Consider the following 19,866-nt stretch of genomic DNA (forward strand, 5'->3'; position numbering starts at 1 on the left):
ATCTTCAATTTTGTTGGTCTTCACTTTGCCAAAGTTTTTCTACCAGGTCATCAATTCTCTAAGGTAATTCTTATTTAAGTATCACTAGAACAATCAATTTGATAGAATTTTTAGTGTTACTCCAAGTTTCCAGTTTGGGGAAGATAGGAAAGGGGGATGAATTTTTTGGACAATCATTTTTTTTTTCAAGTCTAGAGTTGGCAAGGGGATGACTATATAAATATAGGAAAACCTAAAATATATAGGGAAGTTTGTGTATAAACATTACATTCATACGAAAACATAGATAAAGCATTGATAAGTAGGAGATAATTTCCACAACAAGTCAAATTTTGATATTGCTATTAGGATTTAACTGTGTGATTTTTTATTCAAACTCATTGACCCATGTTTCATGAGTAGTGATTCAACATGAATCCATCTCTCATGAGAATAAATGGAACGCTTAGCACTCATTGGATCTAGATTGAGCATCACCAAAAAATGTGTCTATACCACTCCTCAACAAATAAGTTGACAGCCCAACAATTCTTAGCATTGTTAGTTACTATTTGAACAACATTCTAAGGGCCAACTTGCTCAACAGCTCAGATGAGAATGTTTACAATGAGAGGACCATCCTTTACCTAGCCTTCACAATCCACAACTCTCAAGAATATTGCACCTCTTGTAACACTGCAATAACATTCATGAAAGGATTATTTGTCATGTCTTTCCATCCATATGATACTATTGTGACACCTATTTTGGTCCATGAATCCTTGATGGGAAGCATAGCAACCTCTACATGGGCCATCTCATCATCGAGTAAAGTGGTTCATACCTTCTCATAACTAGGGTTGTTGAACCTTTTTGGAGCCTCATTAACTACCCTCACCATGTATTGCCAATATGGTGAGGGAAAAATATTAAATGATAATCCATTTGCATATACACATCTCACTATGGCTTGATTTGCAATGCCTCTAGCTTCATTTTGAATGATGCTTCCAATGGTCCCATTGCTTTTTTACTTACAAGTTGTTGAGGAGAATGTAAGAATGGATGACCCTCAACCAATGGTTCATTGGTGATAGAAGTTGAAGACATAGTTGACATTTTCGATTTCTTTGAAGGCCTACCACTTTGCAACGGATGAGCAACACTTGCCCTTCTAGAAGCTTCATCCGCTTGCTTTTATTCTTGAATGTATTTGTTCACAATATGGTTTGGAAGGAGGGTTTTAGGTAGCTTTGCATTTACTCTCAGCTTCCCTGTATAAAATTTAATGCCTTTCTGTGGAATAAAGTACAAATGTGCTTTCATTCTACTATAAAAACTACTCAATTCCTCTTCGCAATGGCTGCAAATCCATAAACAACCTCCTCTACCCAACATTGGTCAAAGTATTTCCATAACAAGGAGCATCTATCAATTATGATATGGGGGTTATTGGTGCCAAAACCACTTATAACCATTCCTATAATGATAGAATCTACAAATAGTAGACAACAAAAAAATAAATTTCTCTGATTTGGACGTGCAAAAATTCAAGATCCCCTCACAAGAATCTTTAAAGACAACAAATTTGCATATGTAGATAAATAGCTAAATAGTCTAAGTCTCATTCGCAACTTAGCATTAAATAATACATTCACATTCACAAATTGAAATAGTAATTACTTTTCACTATTTGAGAATTTGGGATTGATTGCAATCACACAAGCCTGATGTTTTTGCAATGTCTTAGATAGTTAGACTAGTGCATCCCATCAACAAAAAATTGAATAATAAATATAGATATTTAATTATAATATTTATTATTAACCTTAATACATCTGCTATGAATGGTGACTAACTTGTAACCTGTGTGCCTTTCCCATGAATGGTGACTGGTGAACAACTTTACAAACAACTTACCCTAGGTGAATGACTCATAAAATGTATCATGTTCTACCAATCGACTTTGCCAAGGTCATCAAAATTTAGCATCTGATTGCAAAATCATGGTAGAATTGAGTCATCAAAATATAATGTCTCATTACAAAAAGGACTTTACAAGCGATGCCTTTTAGGTTTACTATTTACAACTTAAGTCTTTACATTATAATATTAATAAATTAAATTAAAATTATTGCCATTAAAGTCAACCAAAAATGACATTTTCTCAAATTTGTTTTAGATTTGTTGACATTACTCCCGAGTTGGTACACATGGTTTCACATTCGCTCAAAATGGACAAAAATTCAACTAGGGTCCGTACAAATGAATATTATAGTCAAATTGCAATTTGGAATTGATTTTGAATTGAATATGCATATACAACAAACTGACTTGTGATTTTCTAGTTGCTAGAGTGAATATGATAACCTAGAAAAATAGATTTGTTTTAATACTCTAGAAAAATTTTATCAATGTTATTTTTGGACTCTCTTCATTGATATGTATGCAAAAATATTAGTCAAAGAGGTGCTACTCTCTAGACATAAAAGATAGATTATAATCAAATTATAGACAATGATCCCACTCAAAATTATCAGAATTTGACTAACCACAAACTATAATCTCCAACATAGTTACCAAGCACTTAAACAGGTCTCAACAAATTCTTAACATCAACAGTCAAGACATGAAAATATTTCCAATGGTGATCTCCTTATCATCTATAGTGGAGAATCTATATAATATAGACAAATAAAGATATGTAAGTTGGATGCTTTTTGTGTTGATTAGTATGGTGCATTCGTATTGATCTGGAAATGCCACTTGTAGAGGTGACAAAAAACTATGTATTGAAGACAAGCAATGTTTTTAATAGTAGTTTTTATTAATATAGATAGTGTAAAATTAGTCACTATTAACCTCAGTGAACAAAATTAAAACAAATGCCGCTAAATATTTGTATAGTTGGGTTGCATACGTGGTCCAAACAATATATGTAGTAGTTTCCAATCGGTTGTAACTTGATAGAAACTTCCCCAAAATATGATGTTATCTATTGTGTCTCATTTAGTTAAAGATAATGTGGTGGGATTTTAATGAGGCCATTCCAATATTGAATGGGGACTTCCTTTATTGTAAGTAGTAGACCAAGATAAGTGTCAGGGTGGGACGCCTCCTAGCAACCAAGAATGCTTGTCACCTTTTTCATCAAACCTATAATGGTCTTGAAGAAATAAATTTTAATTTTCTAGTAATTTATGCATTGACTAGAGACAATTTCATACTAATTCAGGGTGTCTTTCCATTCTCTAACTTCATGGATGGAGGAGATGCTGAATAAGAAAGTATCATCCACAAATTGCTCAATAATTTGTGGTGGGCACCAAGAGGCAGGTTTAGCGCCCTTAATTTTGCTAGAGTTTGTTAAACAAATTAAATTTCTACTTAAAACTTCTACCACAATAACAAAAAGGTATGGGGATAGGGGTCACCTTGACAAAGACCTTGGGAGGAAGAGAAGAAATTTCTAGGGGCTCCATTAATGAGCACCAAGAAAGTAATAGAGGTTACAACTATTTTTGTAATTCTATTAACCTTCTCATTAAAGTTGAGTTTGGCAAGAATAGAAAAATGGAAATTACACCTGACCTTATCATAGGATTTTGAAATACCCTGTTTAAGGGCCATACCTAGGTTCTTAGACCTTTCCATAGAGTGAATTACCTCATGGGTGGTTAGAATGGTGTCAAGAATCTACCTCCTAGTCACAAAGCCATTCTGATATGGGCCAATGAATTTATCTAGAAGGGGCTTGATGTGATTCACCATAACCTTAGCAAGAAACTTATAAATTGTGTTACAAAGGTTGATGGGTCAAAAGTCTTCCAACCTCTGAGGGTCCTTAGTCTTAGGGATGAGAAAAATGAAGGTATGGTTGAGTTCCTTTAGTAACTTTCCCATTTTAACAAAGTAATGAGAAACATGGATGACATCATACTTAAAAATTTCCTAGAATTCTTCGAAGAAAGTAGGAGGAAACCCCTCAAGAGCAGGGGATTTATATTGATCATACTAAAAACAACCATTTTGACTACCTCATGTTTGACATTGCTCTTCATTTCCTCATTCATCTAGTCATTAATCACCAGTTGAAATGACCTTAGGATATCACTTTGTAAGTTACTATTAACTAGGCAGCTAAGGGGTTGTACATATCCTAGAATAGGAATTGACTTTCTCTTCTATTTGTTCCACTTTAGTGATCTCATGGTCATTATCATCCAATAATATATTAATAGTGTTTCTCTTTTTTCTTCTTGAGGTCAATCTATGAAAGAACATCATGTTAAATTATTCCCCTCCTCCAACCATTGGACCCTAGATCACTGTTTATAGAAAACATCCTCCCTATTCAGTAGGGCTTTCCATTTATCTCTACACTCCCTTTCCTCCTATTGATGTTCAATCTATGCATTTCTTTGTGCAAGTTGACTTTGGAGAATTTCCAACTTCTTGTCAGTAGCAATCTTTTCTTTGGATAAATTCCTAAATAAGGAATTGCTCCATTTTCTCACCTCATTTCAGAGTCTTTCAAGTTTTCTAGAAATTTAGAACATTGCCATGCCTTCCACTAGATCCTTCCACCACTATGCAATATAGTCTCTAAACTCATTATGAAAGTGCTACATGATCTCATATCTAAAAGGTCTTTTCCTGGTTGAACTTTGTGTTTAGGATAGAAGCAACACAAAATGATCTAAAATGGTGATCAAATACACCTTGAACGAGGTATGTTGGAGAATGTCCCATGTAGAAGAAATGAGGGCCCTATCAAGCCTAACCTAAATCATGTTTTTCCCTAGTCTATTGTTAGACCAAGTGAAGGTAGAGCCCTAGAGATCAATATCTATCAAATAATTTCTTCTTAAGAGATCCTATGATTCTTGTATACTATCTAAAAAATCCTCCATTCCCCCCATTTTCTCTGAAGGGTAAAATGGGGTGTTAAAGTCTTCCATAAAAAAAAGATTTCCTTGTCTCATAGAATCAGCCATAGTGGTAGCCTCATTGCAAACAACAAGCCTACCATTAAGAGTGGTGGGGGCATAGAAATTAAAAAGAGTTTAGCTACCAACTTGGGTGGTGAAATTTGTGACAATAAAATGGGTGTTGATGGAGATATCTATGCCCACAGCCCTATGAGAATTCCACATCATAGGAATTCCATCAGAAGCTCTGTTAGCATCACTATAGGTATATCTAGAACCTAGCCAAAAATAATTAGCCCCTCTCAAGTTGACTTGCTCATTCATTTGTAATTCCTGCAAAAGAATCATATCAGTGTTAAGTTTAATGAACTCTTGTTTGATTTCATACTACTTCCTAGAGCTATTCACCCCTCTAACATACCATGATATGGTCTTTATCATTTATGGTTCTGGGTTTCCTTCAGGGTTTTTGTTTCCCCTATGCAATATCTTTTTTTTAATGAATGTTTTTTATTAGAGGTCTCCCAATCCTCACGATTGATCCAACATCTACCCTATTCCATCCTTTGTTCTTTCCCTTTGGGACTATCCATTCAATTTCATTACTAATGAAATCAAGGGTTGAGCACTTAGAAGTGGGTGAGAAAACTTCAACAATAATTGGAATGGAAACCACAAGGGTTCCACTTATGAGTGGTGACCTAGCACCCAAGTTGAGGGTGGCCTAAGGAGTTTACTACCTACTTAGCAACCATTTCTTTGTCCAAAAAACCATCACCTGAATGCAACACTTCTATAGTATACATATCAATAATCTCCCCCTCTTCATCAACAAAAACATCAATTATATCAGTCAGATTACTTGTGGTCCCCTCACCTTGCACCACATCCTTCACTTTTGTAGGGCTTTTGGTACTTGTTGAGGTCAGTTTTGTACCACCACATAACATATAGCAATCAAACACTTCATATAGAATATCAAATCTTCAATTTCTCTCTTCAAAAGTTAATACTCATGCAGACATAATAAAAAATCCAATGTTCCTTACACCTATGGATACTAACTTAGTATATTGATGTGATTTTCTAGTAATCATGTAGGCAGCCTTACACTATTTGTTTGAGGACAACTTGGACTTCTGGTGGGATGCTGGTGACAATGGTTTTGTATGAGTTCTAGATGATGTTGATGGAGATGGTGATGGTGATACGGGTTGTGTGTCTACCAATGATGCCTTCCTAACCTTCTTCTTCAAAACTCCAAATACTATACTACTTTCTATTCTACTCCTACTCCTATGAAAGGAAAGATTAGCAAATGGACGAAGATTGAATCTAATGAAAGATAACCAGGGGCTCCACCTCCATAGATGTAATTATTCAAAGGAAAAGAACTAGTTTACCACACAAGGCTTCCCAAAAAGCTACTAGAATGCTAGTGGCCTAGTTATAGATCCCTATCAAACATCCACTAATACTACCATGCAACTATCCATCTACTTTTCTCTTTACTTAACAACTTGAGATGAAATCTATTTTAACAACTTAAAAAATATATCTTATTCTAACTATTGGAAGTAGAAACCATGCAATAACACCAAAATTTCTTAATCACCATGCAAGTCACAACAATGAGAAAGAAAAGTGATTTTGGCATTATCTTAGCAACAATTTTCTCTAACCCTTTACAAATGAGAGAAAATGGTATTATATAGAGGCCAAAATTTACAACTGATGGTAGAGATAAAGAGGAAAAATCAACGATCCAAATTGGATCGTAAAAACCCTAATTAGGGTTACCACCCCATCGACCAATGAGAAGATGCCACCTCATCAATGGACCAATGAAAAAAAAAGGAAAGTGGAAACCAATTAGAAGGCACCAAAATGGTTGTAAATTAGAATTAGACACTTGTCCTATCTAAGAAGAAAGAGAAATTGCCATTTGGGCTTACATCAAATGGTCTTCTAATATAAATCTACCCTTTTCTTTCATCATTTTAGCCAAGGAAATGAACTTGGCTAGCCTTTTTTGACTTCTTCAAGGGAGGACAAGGTGTATGTTTCATTTTGAGCTCAGCTGAATTCATCATGCTGCTTGATACTTGTAATATCTTCTCATGGTCCTTCTCATACTCTTTTGCATATCCAATAAAGGCATTGAGGGAGGCAAGGATGCCCAAATGTTTCTTTTTTATGACAAACTTCCCCAACTCATCCAATCTTGATCCCAACTCCATCTCATTAATGCTCTCCTCTTTGATATCTTCAAAATCAAGTGCTGCCCCAACATCACTCATCATGGTTGAAATGGAAGTGTTAATGCTCAGGCTGTGTTGTACAATTACATTATGTATTTCCTCAAGTATTCTCAATCTGGTAGTCAAGGCAATGAACCAAGACTCTATAGTACTCAATCCTCCTTCATCAACCAACTTGGCTCTTTCCAAATATTTCTCTAGTAGCTCAATGAATGCCTATAGCATAGGAATAGCTAAATCCTTAACTGGAAGGAAATCCTTCCACTCCTCTTCAAACAATCTAAATTTATCTCTAGTAACCACTAATGAACTAGAGGTTGAGATAAAGGAAGGAAAGAAATTTCACCCATCTTGGATTGTATCATGGATCCAATCCTTGACTTCATGCAACTGAGCCAATATCTCTTCTATTTTGCTCTCGTTGTCTTGAGGAAGGGCTACCTAGTGCAACTATTGGATAGGCTAGCAATCTCTCCAATATTTGTTCTAAGCTTCCAACTTTATGATCCTTTCTCTAATTGAAACTATGCCCTCATGGATCTCCTCACATTCCATGTCATTTGTGTTTGTTCCCAAGTTATGCTCTACTATTTCATATTCCTGAGCTACAATCTCATCTAATGCCTTGATAACTATTGGTATAGCAATCTGAACCTTTCGATGACCCTCACTATCACTCCTAATCACCTTTTCCACTATTTTTGCCATTTGTTTCTGGTTCTCACTATCCCCCTTTTTCATTAATCCTTGGATGTCTTCAACTATTTGGGAAGTTACTACCTCACCTCTTGGCATAAGCATTTGCCTTAACCATAGTGATGTAATGCATCTCTCCAAATTTGGATTCAATTTGACTAGCAAAGCATCACCAACAGCCTCGGGCACCTAACTTATTTTTTCAATATCAATCATCCCATCTTCTTCTCTGTAGGGCCCATTTGTTGTTGCACCAAAAGCTATGACTGTTAGTGAACATGGAACACCACATAATTAACCACCTATGGGCAGGGGAGCGCGTCACATCACCCAACAATCTCCCCCTCGATGAGCATACCAGGTGCTTACATTGGTCGGGAAGGCACTGGGGAGATTTGAACCCATGACCAAGCCAAAACCAGGCTCTGATACCAATTGTGGGGCCCATTTTTTGTTGCACCAAAAGCCATTACTATTAGTGAACATGGAACACCACATAATTAACCACCTGTGGGCAAGGGAGCACGTCGCATCACCCAACATTCTCTACTAGTGACTACCATATCATCTCCACATTGGTTCTCTGAGAGATGAGTGTACTCGGTGCTATCACTATAACCACTTGATTTTGAACTAGAGCTCACCTCTACCATAGCCCCTTGTTCACTTGTGTTATCTTCTTGACCTCTAGCCTCAATTATACTTTCCCTTGATGGCACTGCATTCTGTCTCTTTGCTAGTGGTTCTAAATTTTCTTTACTTTTTCAACCTCCAAAACTCTCTTCTTGCTCCCAATTGTTCCTTGCTACTAGCTACCTCCTTCACCCCTTTGTCTGACTAATTCCATTGGACCTTCCTTTGGCTTCATCTTCTCACAAGTAAAGTGTACACTTTGACTTTGTAATTTCCTCAACTTCCCATTGTACCATGACTCAGTGTGGAAATTGACTGTCCTTGTAACTACCTCTAAGGAAGGATATGGATGATTATTCTAATCCACTAGATTTTACTTCATTCCCTCCATTGTATCATAATCTTCTCTCAGCACATTTTCATCATCTTCTAGTTGATTGGGAATATCAAGGCCTCTCCATCCGATTGCACTCATCATATTCACTGAAAATCTTGAGAAAGCTAGCTTTCTCACATGAAAGCCATCTCGTGCATTGGCCTAAAAATCCTCTATAGTATGAACATGTTTAAATGTATCTCTGTGAGATGCCTTGATAAGACCATTACAATAAAATCCTTGTCTTGTTCTATACCATGCTAGATGATACCATTCCAATTTTTTCTCCACAGTTACAAAGTCAAAAAGATTGGAACAACTATCATTGCCAATTCCAAATTAGAAGGTAATGCTTGTCTCACCTTTAAGTTTCATCATTCTATCATAATGCTCAAGTTTCCTAGCCAATTCCATCAAAACTACCTTGTTGGGGGGTACCTTGGAATTCTATTGGGACAAACTGTACTTCCTACTACTCTATTATATGTGAATTGTGGAAATTGGATGAACCAACTCCCATACTTCTTGACTTTTTCTTCTGCTTCCATTGAGAGTCTCTTAGCAAGTGTCCCTTGCAATATGCTTACCATTTTCATGGAAAAAGCATCACAAAACATCTTATAGTATTTTTTGTTCTGCAAATTACTCCTAAGACCTTAAGTTCTAGATTTTCATACAATCTCGCAATCAGATAGAATAGATAGGATGCCATATAGAATTGTTTTTGATTTTGTATGGTCCTAATTGCAATTCTAGATTCTCACTTATGATCCTAGCCCAATAAAATCTTCTTTTTCCTTTTTCAATTTCATCAATAAAGAAGTACATCCAATTTTCAAATTGCATACCTTGAGCTACGCCCATGATCTGGTTGAGAAGCACAATGAGATTTCCATACTCTAATTTGAAATCTGATACAGTGAGCCTTGACAATCTGGTAACTCCCTTCTTACCCTTATATTGCCAATCCTTCTTTAGATGAATGAAATAAGCCTCCTGGTTTTTCTAGAATAACTTAGTCACTTGGTCTGTCATTACTATTGTCATGTTTTTGCACTAGGAAAATTGAATGCTTCTTCGACCACTTGTCTGCTGATTTTGGCTAACACTCTCTTCCCTTCATCAAAAAATGATGGACTTACTAACCAACTCAAACCTGGATGTACATTCCATGACCAATTCTGGACAAGGCAAGGTAGGAGGAAAGGTGGTTGTGTGTACAATTCCACTCCTATATATCTTATTTGACATGGGGAATTATCCTTTAGTTTGTTATTTAGTTTTACCTATTTATTGCGCCAATATTGGTGTCACTTATTTTCCTTACTTTCAAAAAGAAGGTGGTCTTAGGAATTATGTCTTCCTTGTCTTTTTTGGTATTCATTCCCTTAGGGTTCTTGCTTGCACTAACATCTACCATTATAAATGCTTATTTATGCCCCTTCATTCTAAGTGATATGGACTACCCTTATTGATCTCCAACCTTCTTTCTATCAATGGATTCTAACTTATTTTTGCCTTGCCAATTCCTATCACCACACTTATCAATCTCCAATCTTCAACCTAGCAGTGGGACTACCACTTATCTATGCCCCTTCATTACCTTAGGATGGACTACACTTATATCTCCCAACTTCATTCCTAGGGTGTTCTAGCTTATTTCTACCTCGCCAAATGTCCTATCATGGAATCTACACTTATCTCTCCAAACTTCAACCTATAGATGGGATGATGAATGCAAGAAAAACATAAGGGAAACAAAAATGAGGAAGAACAAGGAGTGGAATTTTCTATTAGACCAATCTTCAGCTCTAAGATGAATTGAATTTACCTTAATTTTGTCTTTACCAATAGTTAGGCTTTCTTTGAATTTGGATCAGATTTTGAAAAATTCAAGCCTCCTTGCAAAATCAAAATTTTAATCTCTTTGAAACTGCCCACACTTGGCCAAAAATCATACTTTTGACCATGTGTTTCCTCTACCAAATACAAATTGCCCAAGTTGGAAATTGAAATTGTAGTCCTTCTAGGAAAATTAGACCTCCACTAAATTGCCCATGCAAGAGAAAGTATAGATCTGTCTAGAAAAAATTGCCTATGGTAGTAATTTCATATCCACTTGAAAAATCACCCAAATTGGAAGAAGGAAAATTCACCAAGGAGAAAATCTTCTAAGAAAAAATCACCTATCAAAGAAAAAAATTGCCAAGTATAGAAGGCTACTCCTTCAAGAAAATTGCCCAAAGACATGAAATCTACTCCTTCAAAAGAAAATTGCCAAGGCATGTGAAATCTACTCCAAGCTAGGAAAATCACCAAGTACACAAAGTTGAGATGGAATGAGATAATGGGAGAGGAGGAAGCCTCTTATATAAAACTCCATTCAATCCCTCAAGCTGGCTGACTAGCCCTGGAGGAGACAAAAAATTAAATTAGACCATTATTAATGGTCCCAAATTAAATGCCAAGCCAAAATTAATTTTTCCTATAGTGAAATTTACACATTTAATTGTCGGTTAGGACCAAAAATTGCAAAATAAAATTAAGAAAACCTTAGAGATGTTAAAAAAAATTATTTAATACTATTTTAGTAATTAAAATATCATTTAAAATTAGATTTAGCAAGCTAAAATCAATTTTTCAATTCTAATTTACCAATCATTTATAATATTTTAAAAAATCTTCAAGGCAATTTTTCTAATTTAATTCAAAATTTTGCAATTTAATCCATTTTCGATTTTGCAATGCAATTTTTTTATTTTGTTTAAAAAGCCATTTTTCTAGCATTCAAAATTGATTTTTTAAATTTAATTTCACTATCACGAAATTATCTTTTTCACCAAAAAAAAATTCAAGATTTTCCAAAACAATTAAATCTAAAAAATTTCATTCTAAAAATGCTCAAGATTATATAATTACATCTAATTTTCAAAACAAAACTGGCTAAATCCAAAATTAAAATTGCAAATTGTATCCCGCCAAGTATGGTTCTAACCATCGAAAAAAATATTGTCTTTTAAATTTGTATGGCCTAAGGATAAAGTTACAAGATCTAGAAAATCGAGTTAAGACCGAGTGAAAAAACAAATCTAACCACATCTCTCTTTGCCTGAAGGAATCCAAGGCATAAAATTTTCTAAATCTAAATTTTTTGGACAACTTCAAAAGAATTTTCAAAGGCAATCAAGAAAAAGGGGGTCCCCAAAATTTTTGGGGCGATGGTGTGAGAACCTCACAACATTTGGTGACTCCATGGGTGAAATGTTCCTGAACGTTTCATGAAATAAGACAACTTAGAACAAAAAATCTTAGGATGGCCTATCTGAAAACCTACTCAAGGACAAGCACTCAACAAGGGAAAGAACTCCCAAGTTGACCCTAAGCATCCTGAACATAAGTTACTCATGTTTGTGCAAATGACTTATTCCCCGCTTGACAAGAACTTGATAATCTCTTAGATTCGTTGAACTTAGCTATTGTAATTTATCATTACTTCAAAAGCAACATGGATAGAGCCCCATTGCCAATCAAGTATCTATAGCCCCGATAGAATTATCATTGTGGTACCACAATCTTTAGTGATTATTTTTATAGCACCGGTAGAGATGATTGCCCACCTTTAAACCAAATTTCATCTTTATTTTTACTTTGATACTACCTTTTCTCTTTTCTCATGATATTTTTGATTTATTTTTCTTTCATTTTCAATCTTTTGTTTGGCTTGCAGGAAATGAAGCTTACGAAGTGTTTGGAAAACCACAATGGTGCTGAAGTAGGTGTATGATTTTTACTGTCCAATCTCACTTCAAAAGACCAAGAACTCATTGCAATTAAGTGTGAGTAGAATGTTGTAACCATGTCAACAATAACTTAAGAACCTCCATCAAGTTTGAACCAAGTTTAGTACAAGTCCTATCATAGACCAATGACTAAACACATCCTTTGATCTCGAAACCTTGTCAATTATATTCAAGAAATGAATAAGACCAACTCTATTTTGTCACCAAAGGTATAAAATCTACACACCTCACCCACAAGTGATAACATGGACCCCCTTTACTCTTACAAAGGCCAAGACCAAAACTGCTCTCTAACTGAGGGAAGCTAAAGATCTCAAGTCAAGTTACTTGATGAAAATTAAACTCAAGCCCCCTCACAACATCTAAACTAGACAATTGGAAGGAAACTACCCTAACCAACTGAAATGGAAACTATTCTAGCCATTGGGCCAAATGGTACAAAACAAACTCTACTCTAAAGAATGGAAAGAAAACTAACTACTAACCAAAAGAAAACCTAACTAACTATGTATAAAAAGGGCTCAAGATGGAGTCCTAGGCTTGGAAATAATGCTTGAGAATTGCCCATTGATAGACAATGGGACATCCTCACCAGTGAGTGTCTTAAGTCTAAATGCATTATCCTTGATGATTTCTAAAATTTGGAAAGGACCCTTCCAAAGTTTGTTAAAATTTTCATGTTGTCCTTTCTTTTCATGGGCTTTGTCCCAATATACAACCAAGTTAGAGATCCTAAAGGCCTTGTTTTGTGCTTTTCTATCAAACCAACATTTTACTACCCCTTGATGTTTTGCAATTTTTTCTAGGGCTTCATCTCTTTTTTTATCTAACTACATCAATCGATCCAATCTAACTTGGACTCTGTCCTCATTCTCATCATAGTACTCTTGCATGAACCTTAAAGTTGGGATTTTTAATTGAATTGGGAATACAGGGTCTTGTCCATAAACCAAATGATAAGGAGTGATTCATATGGACTCTTTAACTCTTGTTCTATTAGCCCACAAAGCATACCTCAGTTGTGTGTGCCAATCTCTTGGGTTCCTATCTAAAAGTTTTTCAATAATAGTCAAAAGGTTCTTGTTTGTGGATTCTGCTAGGCCATTCCCCTGGGGATAGTAACTTGATGACAAAATTTATATGATCCCATGGTCAAATGTCCAAGAATAAAATTTCAAAGAAGTGAAAGTAGAACCATTATCACAAACAAAAGCAAAAGGACACCCAAACCTGGTAGTGATTCTTTCTTCTAAATATTTGATGACAATCTCAGCAGTGCAATTATTGAAAGCTTAAGCTTTTGACCATTGAGTATAGTAGTCAATTGCAATTAGAATATACCTATGTTGCACCAAGGAAGGCGGATTGATAGGACCAATGAAGTCGAGCCCCCACATCGTGAAAGGTCTCACCTCAATAATCGGCCACAAAGGCATTGATGGATTCCTTTCTCTCTTTCTCAATGTTTGACAAACATGACAAGTCTTTACATGCTCATGGGTGTCTTTGAACAAGGTTGTCCAATAGTATCCGACCCTTAGTATCCAATGTGTTGTAGACAAATATGATCCATGTCTTGTTCCTCATTTATCATGAAAATTTTCCAAAATGTTTCTAGCTTCTTCATTTCCAACACATCTCAAATACATCCCCTCATGATTCTGCTTGTATAACACTGCTCCTTGTAAAATTTATCTTTCTCTCTTGAATCTCAATGCTCACTTCTATACTAGATTCAAATGTGAAGGGTACCAGTGATTTGACAAACAATTGATTATATCTTGATACCATTCGTTGGGGTGCACATCCTCCAATTCTTACACTTGTTGCACAAGTCTAGGTCCCTTTGCTGCCATGGTCTATGCTAACTATTGTCCTCTAACCAATTTCATCGATTGAATTTCTATGTCATATTCTTGGATAGTGGTGACCCACTTGCTTCTTCTTTCTCTAAGTTTTTTTTGCATTAAAAGAGTCTTCACTGCTATGTCAGACACAATTGCATGTACTTTTCTTCTCAAGATATAATGCCTAAACTTCTTCATCACCTTCACCAAGGCATAAGCTTGTTTCTCCACATTTGGATAATTCAATTCAGCCTCCCTAAAAGGTGCACTCGTGAATGCTATTGGGTGCTCTTCATCTACCTCATTCTTCAGTGTTAAAATGGCTACACATGCGTGATTAGAGGTGAAAGAGTATATATTGAATGGCCTCTCATAATTTAGGCTTACTAGAACTGGTGCATTGATGATAACCTATTTTATTTCTTCAAATGCCTTCTTTGTTGCTAGAGTTCAATCCTTCTTTGCATCTTTCTTTAACATGTCATTCATTGGCTTTACAATCTCAATGAATGTAAAAATGAACTTCCTCACAAAGTTGATCTTTCCAAGGAATGATTTAAGCTCTTTCTTGCTAGTTGGTATGCCAAGTTTGGAAATTGCCTCCATTCTCTCTAGATCTATCATCATACCCTTTTCTGAAATTACATGTCTGAAAAGTTTCCCATCAGTGACTACAAACATACATTTCTTTGGATTCAAAGAAACTCTGAACCTTCTAGATTTTGTGAAAACTTTCCTCAAATCTAGAATGTGATCCTCTTTATTCTTTGAAAATACTATTATGTCATCCAGGTAAATAATAATGCACTTGATTTTAAGTCCTTGAAAGCATAATTCATGGCTCTTTGAAATGTTGTGCCTATGTTAATCAAGCCAAATGGCATCCTCTTGTATACAAATGTTCCCCACTTTGTGGTGAAAGTTGTCTTCAATCTATCTTCTTCTTCAATAATCACTTCATTATACCTTGAATATCCATCCATAAATGACATCATCTATGCTCCATTTGCAATTTGCAAGACCTCATCTAGTGATGGCAATGGATAATTATCCTTTTCTAATGCTATGTTCAAATTTCTAAAATCAACACATAACCTTATTTCTTCATTTTTCTTCCTAACTAGGGTGAGATTGGTGACCCACATTAAATGCCTCACTAGGAAGATGATCTATGCATTTAACAACTTCTTTACTTCTTGGAATATCAATGGTTCTAACAAAGGATTGGCTGGTCTTTGTCACTGCTTGAATGGCTTGCTTGCTTCCTTTAGTGGAATTGTATGCATGATGATGGAAGGATCATATCTTTTCAAATCTTCATATCCCCAAGCAATTACATCTAAGAATTCCTTCATCAAACTCAGTATATCTGCCTTCTCCTTAGGTGTGCAAACTTTCCTAATATGAACTATTTTGGGACAATCCTCTATTCCCAAATTTACCTTTTCACATTCATCATCCCCTGTGGGTTGATATGGCACTTTTTTGGATTGGTCCATGTCGAATATTCTTTCTAGCTCAATCATTCCCTTTGGAATAGTATTTGTCTTTAAGCTCATAACTCCTAAGTCGATCTCTACTTCTTCATCCAGTTCACCATTGATGAATTTTGCTATGAAGACATCCAAATTGGTCAAGAATTTGAGGATATGTCTACCATCTTCAAACACTTGGAAGTTCCTGACATTATTTGGTACTGATGAGACTAGTGCTAATTCAACTCTAAATTTCTTCAAGCCATCCAACTTAATTGGTGCTAGTGAGCTTGTAGCTTGTATGAGGGCATTAGCCACTTGATTGTTTTCTCTATAGCTAAACTTGATATTGAAGGCATCAGAGTCCTCTATCAAATCCCAAACTCTATTTCTATATCTCTTCAATATCTTTTCATGGCAAGAAAATTTTTTCTTTATCTACTCAATTACTAAATATGAATCTCCAAGTACATGAAGTATCTTGGCACCTTCTTGATAGCACACAACAAGCCTACAATCAAAGCTTCATATTATGCCATATTGTAGGTGCATGGGAATTGCAATCTATGTGCCTCCAAATATGTTGTCCCTATTAGGTTGACTAACTCAAATCTAGTTCCAGCCCCTTGCTTAGTATTGGAACCATCAAACCTTAGAGTCCATACCCCATCACTTTCTTGATACTCCTTTTGGGAATTCTTGGACTTTTTTGCTTCAACACTTTTCTTCATTTTTGAGTTGGGTGGTGTAATTTGGTTCTTTGTTTCACCCATCATGCTATTTTCTACTTCATCAGCTTGTAAAGTTTCAATCTTTTGTTTGTCATGTTGATCATCTTGTTTTAGTGCCCCTAGGATTCTCTTCTCTACTTGTTCTAAGGCAATTGTGCACAAGGACTAAGATAATTATGAATGGAAAGCATTGTGGATTTTGCACCAATTGGGAAATAATAAGTCTCTCACTAATTTTGGTCACCCAACTCTACTCCTTGTTGTACAGTTCTAGTCACAAAGTTCTTAAAATTCTTGAACATGCCTTCACCATCATCTAATGAAGTGTCTGGATCTGACTTGATTAGGATCTCTATGGAATCCCTTCCTTCACTTATGATATTCATTTTCAACACTTCTTTCTTCTTTGGTCAATAGGTTCTCATATTTGTTTCTACAAGCAATATTTCATTTGGTTCCCCATATTCAATAACAATCAATCTCAACCTTGGGGTGCTATCAATTCTAATTTGGTTGGCCAATCCTTTCCATGGGAGCCACATGTGAGAAAAGCTAGTTGCCATGTATCCATTCAACCTTCTAGCCCAATCTCTACCTAGGATCAATCCATAGGTATCGACCACATCTACCACTGAAATATCTACCATGTGTTCCATCCTTGGATTAGATGCCAACTGCATGTGTATTTTGTGTAGCTCACCTACCACTAGAACTTCTTTCTTATCCAATTGGGTAACCATTCTGTTTGATCCCAAATGTGTGATTCCAAAACTTCTACAAATATTCAAAGGCATGATATTACTTGACACTCCTAAATCTATCAAGTAATTATGGAGAAACTTGTCAAATATCCTCACTGATAGCAAGAATGGGGTTGGCTCATCTTTCCCTTGATAATATACCATTGGTATCTTATGTACCTTCTTTGGCTTCACTCAAAAATCTATTGGTTGAACTACTTCTTTCTTTGTTGTTTCTTTATTGTTTACCAGATCTTGACTCCTTTGATTCTGTGGTTCCACCGGCATTGATCCTTGAGGCACATAAACTGATTGAGGTCTAGGCTATCTATTAAACTCACTAATGTCACCATATGCAATCTCTTGTCTAGAGTTCTCTATCCCTCTATATGAAATCTCTTGAGATGAATTCATCATGTTCCCTCCTAGAATGTCTTGGATCACATGTACTAAGTTAGGAGGATGCCTCCCTTGAGTATGCATTATTGCCCTTTGAGTGTGAGACCCTTGTGATTTTTTATCCTTCAAATTGCTAAGGAATGTATTACTAATCTCTATTATCTTCAAAAATTCAAACAAAGGAAGATTGATTTTGATCTTCTTCATGTCCTCTATTATGCTCTATCCTAATCTTTTCAACTCATCATTATTCATGTTATTTTTTTTTTTCTCCCTCTATTTTCTTCTTGTGTTGACTAGACACTTTGTGATCCTCGAACATCTTGATCGTTTTGTTGTGTACTTTGTTGGGAACTCTGTGTTCCACCTCCATTGTTATGGTTACCATGTCTGTACTCAGGTGCATTCCTTGAAGAATTTAGTACATTACTTGCATTGGGGTGTGGAGGCATATTAAAATTGTTTAGAGGTATGGAGGATGTGAAGGGTCCATCATTCCTCTTATTGTTCCTTTGATAAAACCTTGCATTGCTAGTCGGTTGTTGAAATGTTTGGTTCCCACTTGTCCCTTGAACTAGAGCAGTGTATCCCAAAGGTGGGAAAGAAAAATCCAACCCATTGTTATATCCATTTTGATCCATTACCTCATTAATTGGCCCGTTGGCTAATTCAGGAGGAAATCTCCCTCGGTGTTCTTCATATGCTTCAAATTCTAGTGGAAATGAAATCTCTTCAAAAGTCAAGCATTGATAATATCCTGAGGATGGGACAATTTCATACCCCATGACCTTAATATCTTCTTGAATGTTTGACTCACTTATTATGTTCTAAAATAGGTTAGATGCCCTCTTGAACTTGACACATCCCAACTTTGAATATTGATTAGTCTCATGAAATCTACAATATTTAGACATGGTAGACTTAGCTAGAAATATTCTATCCACCAACCTACTATTCACTGAAGCTTGATTATCTAGTGGTGACACCACATTTCTATTGTTTGGACCTTTATTTCATCTCTCTTTTGGTTAGATTGATTGTTATATCCTTGATCTTGTGACTAGTTGTTACCTTGGTGATTGTTATTTTGATAGTTCCTTTGATAGCCACCACCTTGGTTGTTTCTTTGGTAGTCTCTATCCTGGTAGTTTCTTTGGTGTCTTCCTTCTTGATGATTTCTCTAATACCTTCCTTAATAAATTTTGCCATGATTTTGATAATTTTTTCCTTGATTACCTCCTTGATTGTTCCTCTAGAAAGATTCAAAGTTGATTGTTTTGATTTCTCAAATAAGTAACTTTTGTGGATAGCTTCTTGACTTTCTCGATCAATTCCTTCATTTCATCATTTTCCTCTTGTGTTCTTGTGGATGAACTTGCACTTTGTAGAAAAACTGGTGTTGATGGTGATGCTTGAGATAACAAAGGTCCTGGATGTACCACCAACTAATTTGTAGTTGTCTAGTATGCAAGTTGTGGAACTGGATTGTTTGGATACCTAGCACTCAGGAGTTCCATTCCTTGTTGGCCCAATTGTTTCCCTATCTCAATTGCTTTAGTGTAAGCCTCATTCAATGTTGTGGGAGTAGGATTTTCCATCCTTTTAAACATAATTGTCTGACTATCTAAGGCATTGTAATATGCTTCTAAAGCACCTGCCTCTGTCATTGTATAAGGGGCTTGCAATCTCATGTAAGCCTTGTAGAAATGATTTTTGAAGGAACTTATTGAATCTTTATCATGTCTCTTAATGTCCACAAACATCCTATGCAACTCTAATGGTGTGGTCAGCATGCCAAATTTTACAATAAAAGCTTTTCTAAGTTGAACCCATCTTGTTATAGATGACACTAGTAGATTGACGAACCAGTAGTAAGGGTCTTCCCCCAATGAATAAGGGAAAATCCTACATGCTACATCCTCATGTTTAATTCTTCTATTGCATAATGCATCTTCAAATACTTTGATATGCTATTATGCTATACAATTAGGGTCATTA

The sequence above is a fragment of the Cupressus sempervirens genome, chromosome 4, assembly GCF_028749045.1.
Source record: "Cupressus sempervirens isolate cs-2001-9-10 chromosome 4, ASM2874904v1, whole genome shotgun sequence".
Classification (NCBI taxonomy): domain Eukaryota; kingdom Viridiplantae; phylum Streptophyta; class Pinopsida; order Cupressales; family Cupressaceae; genus Cupressus; species Cupressus sempervirens.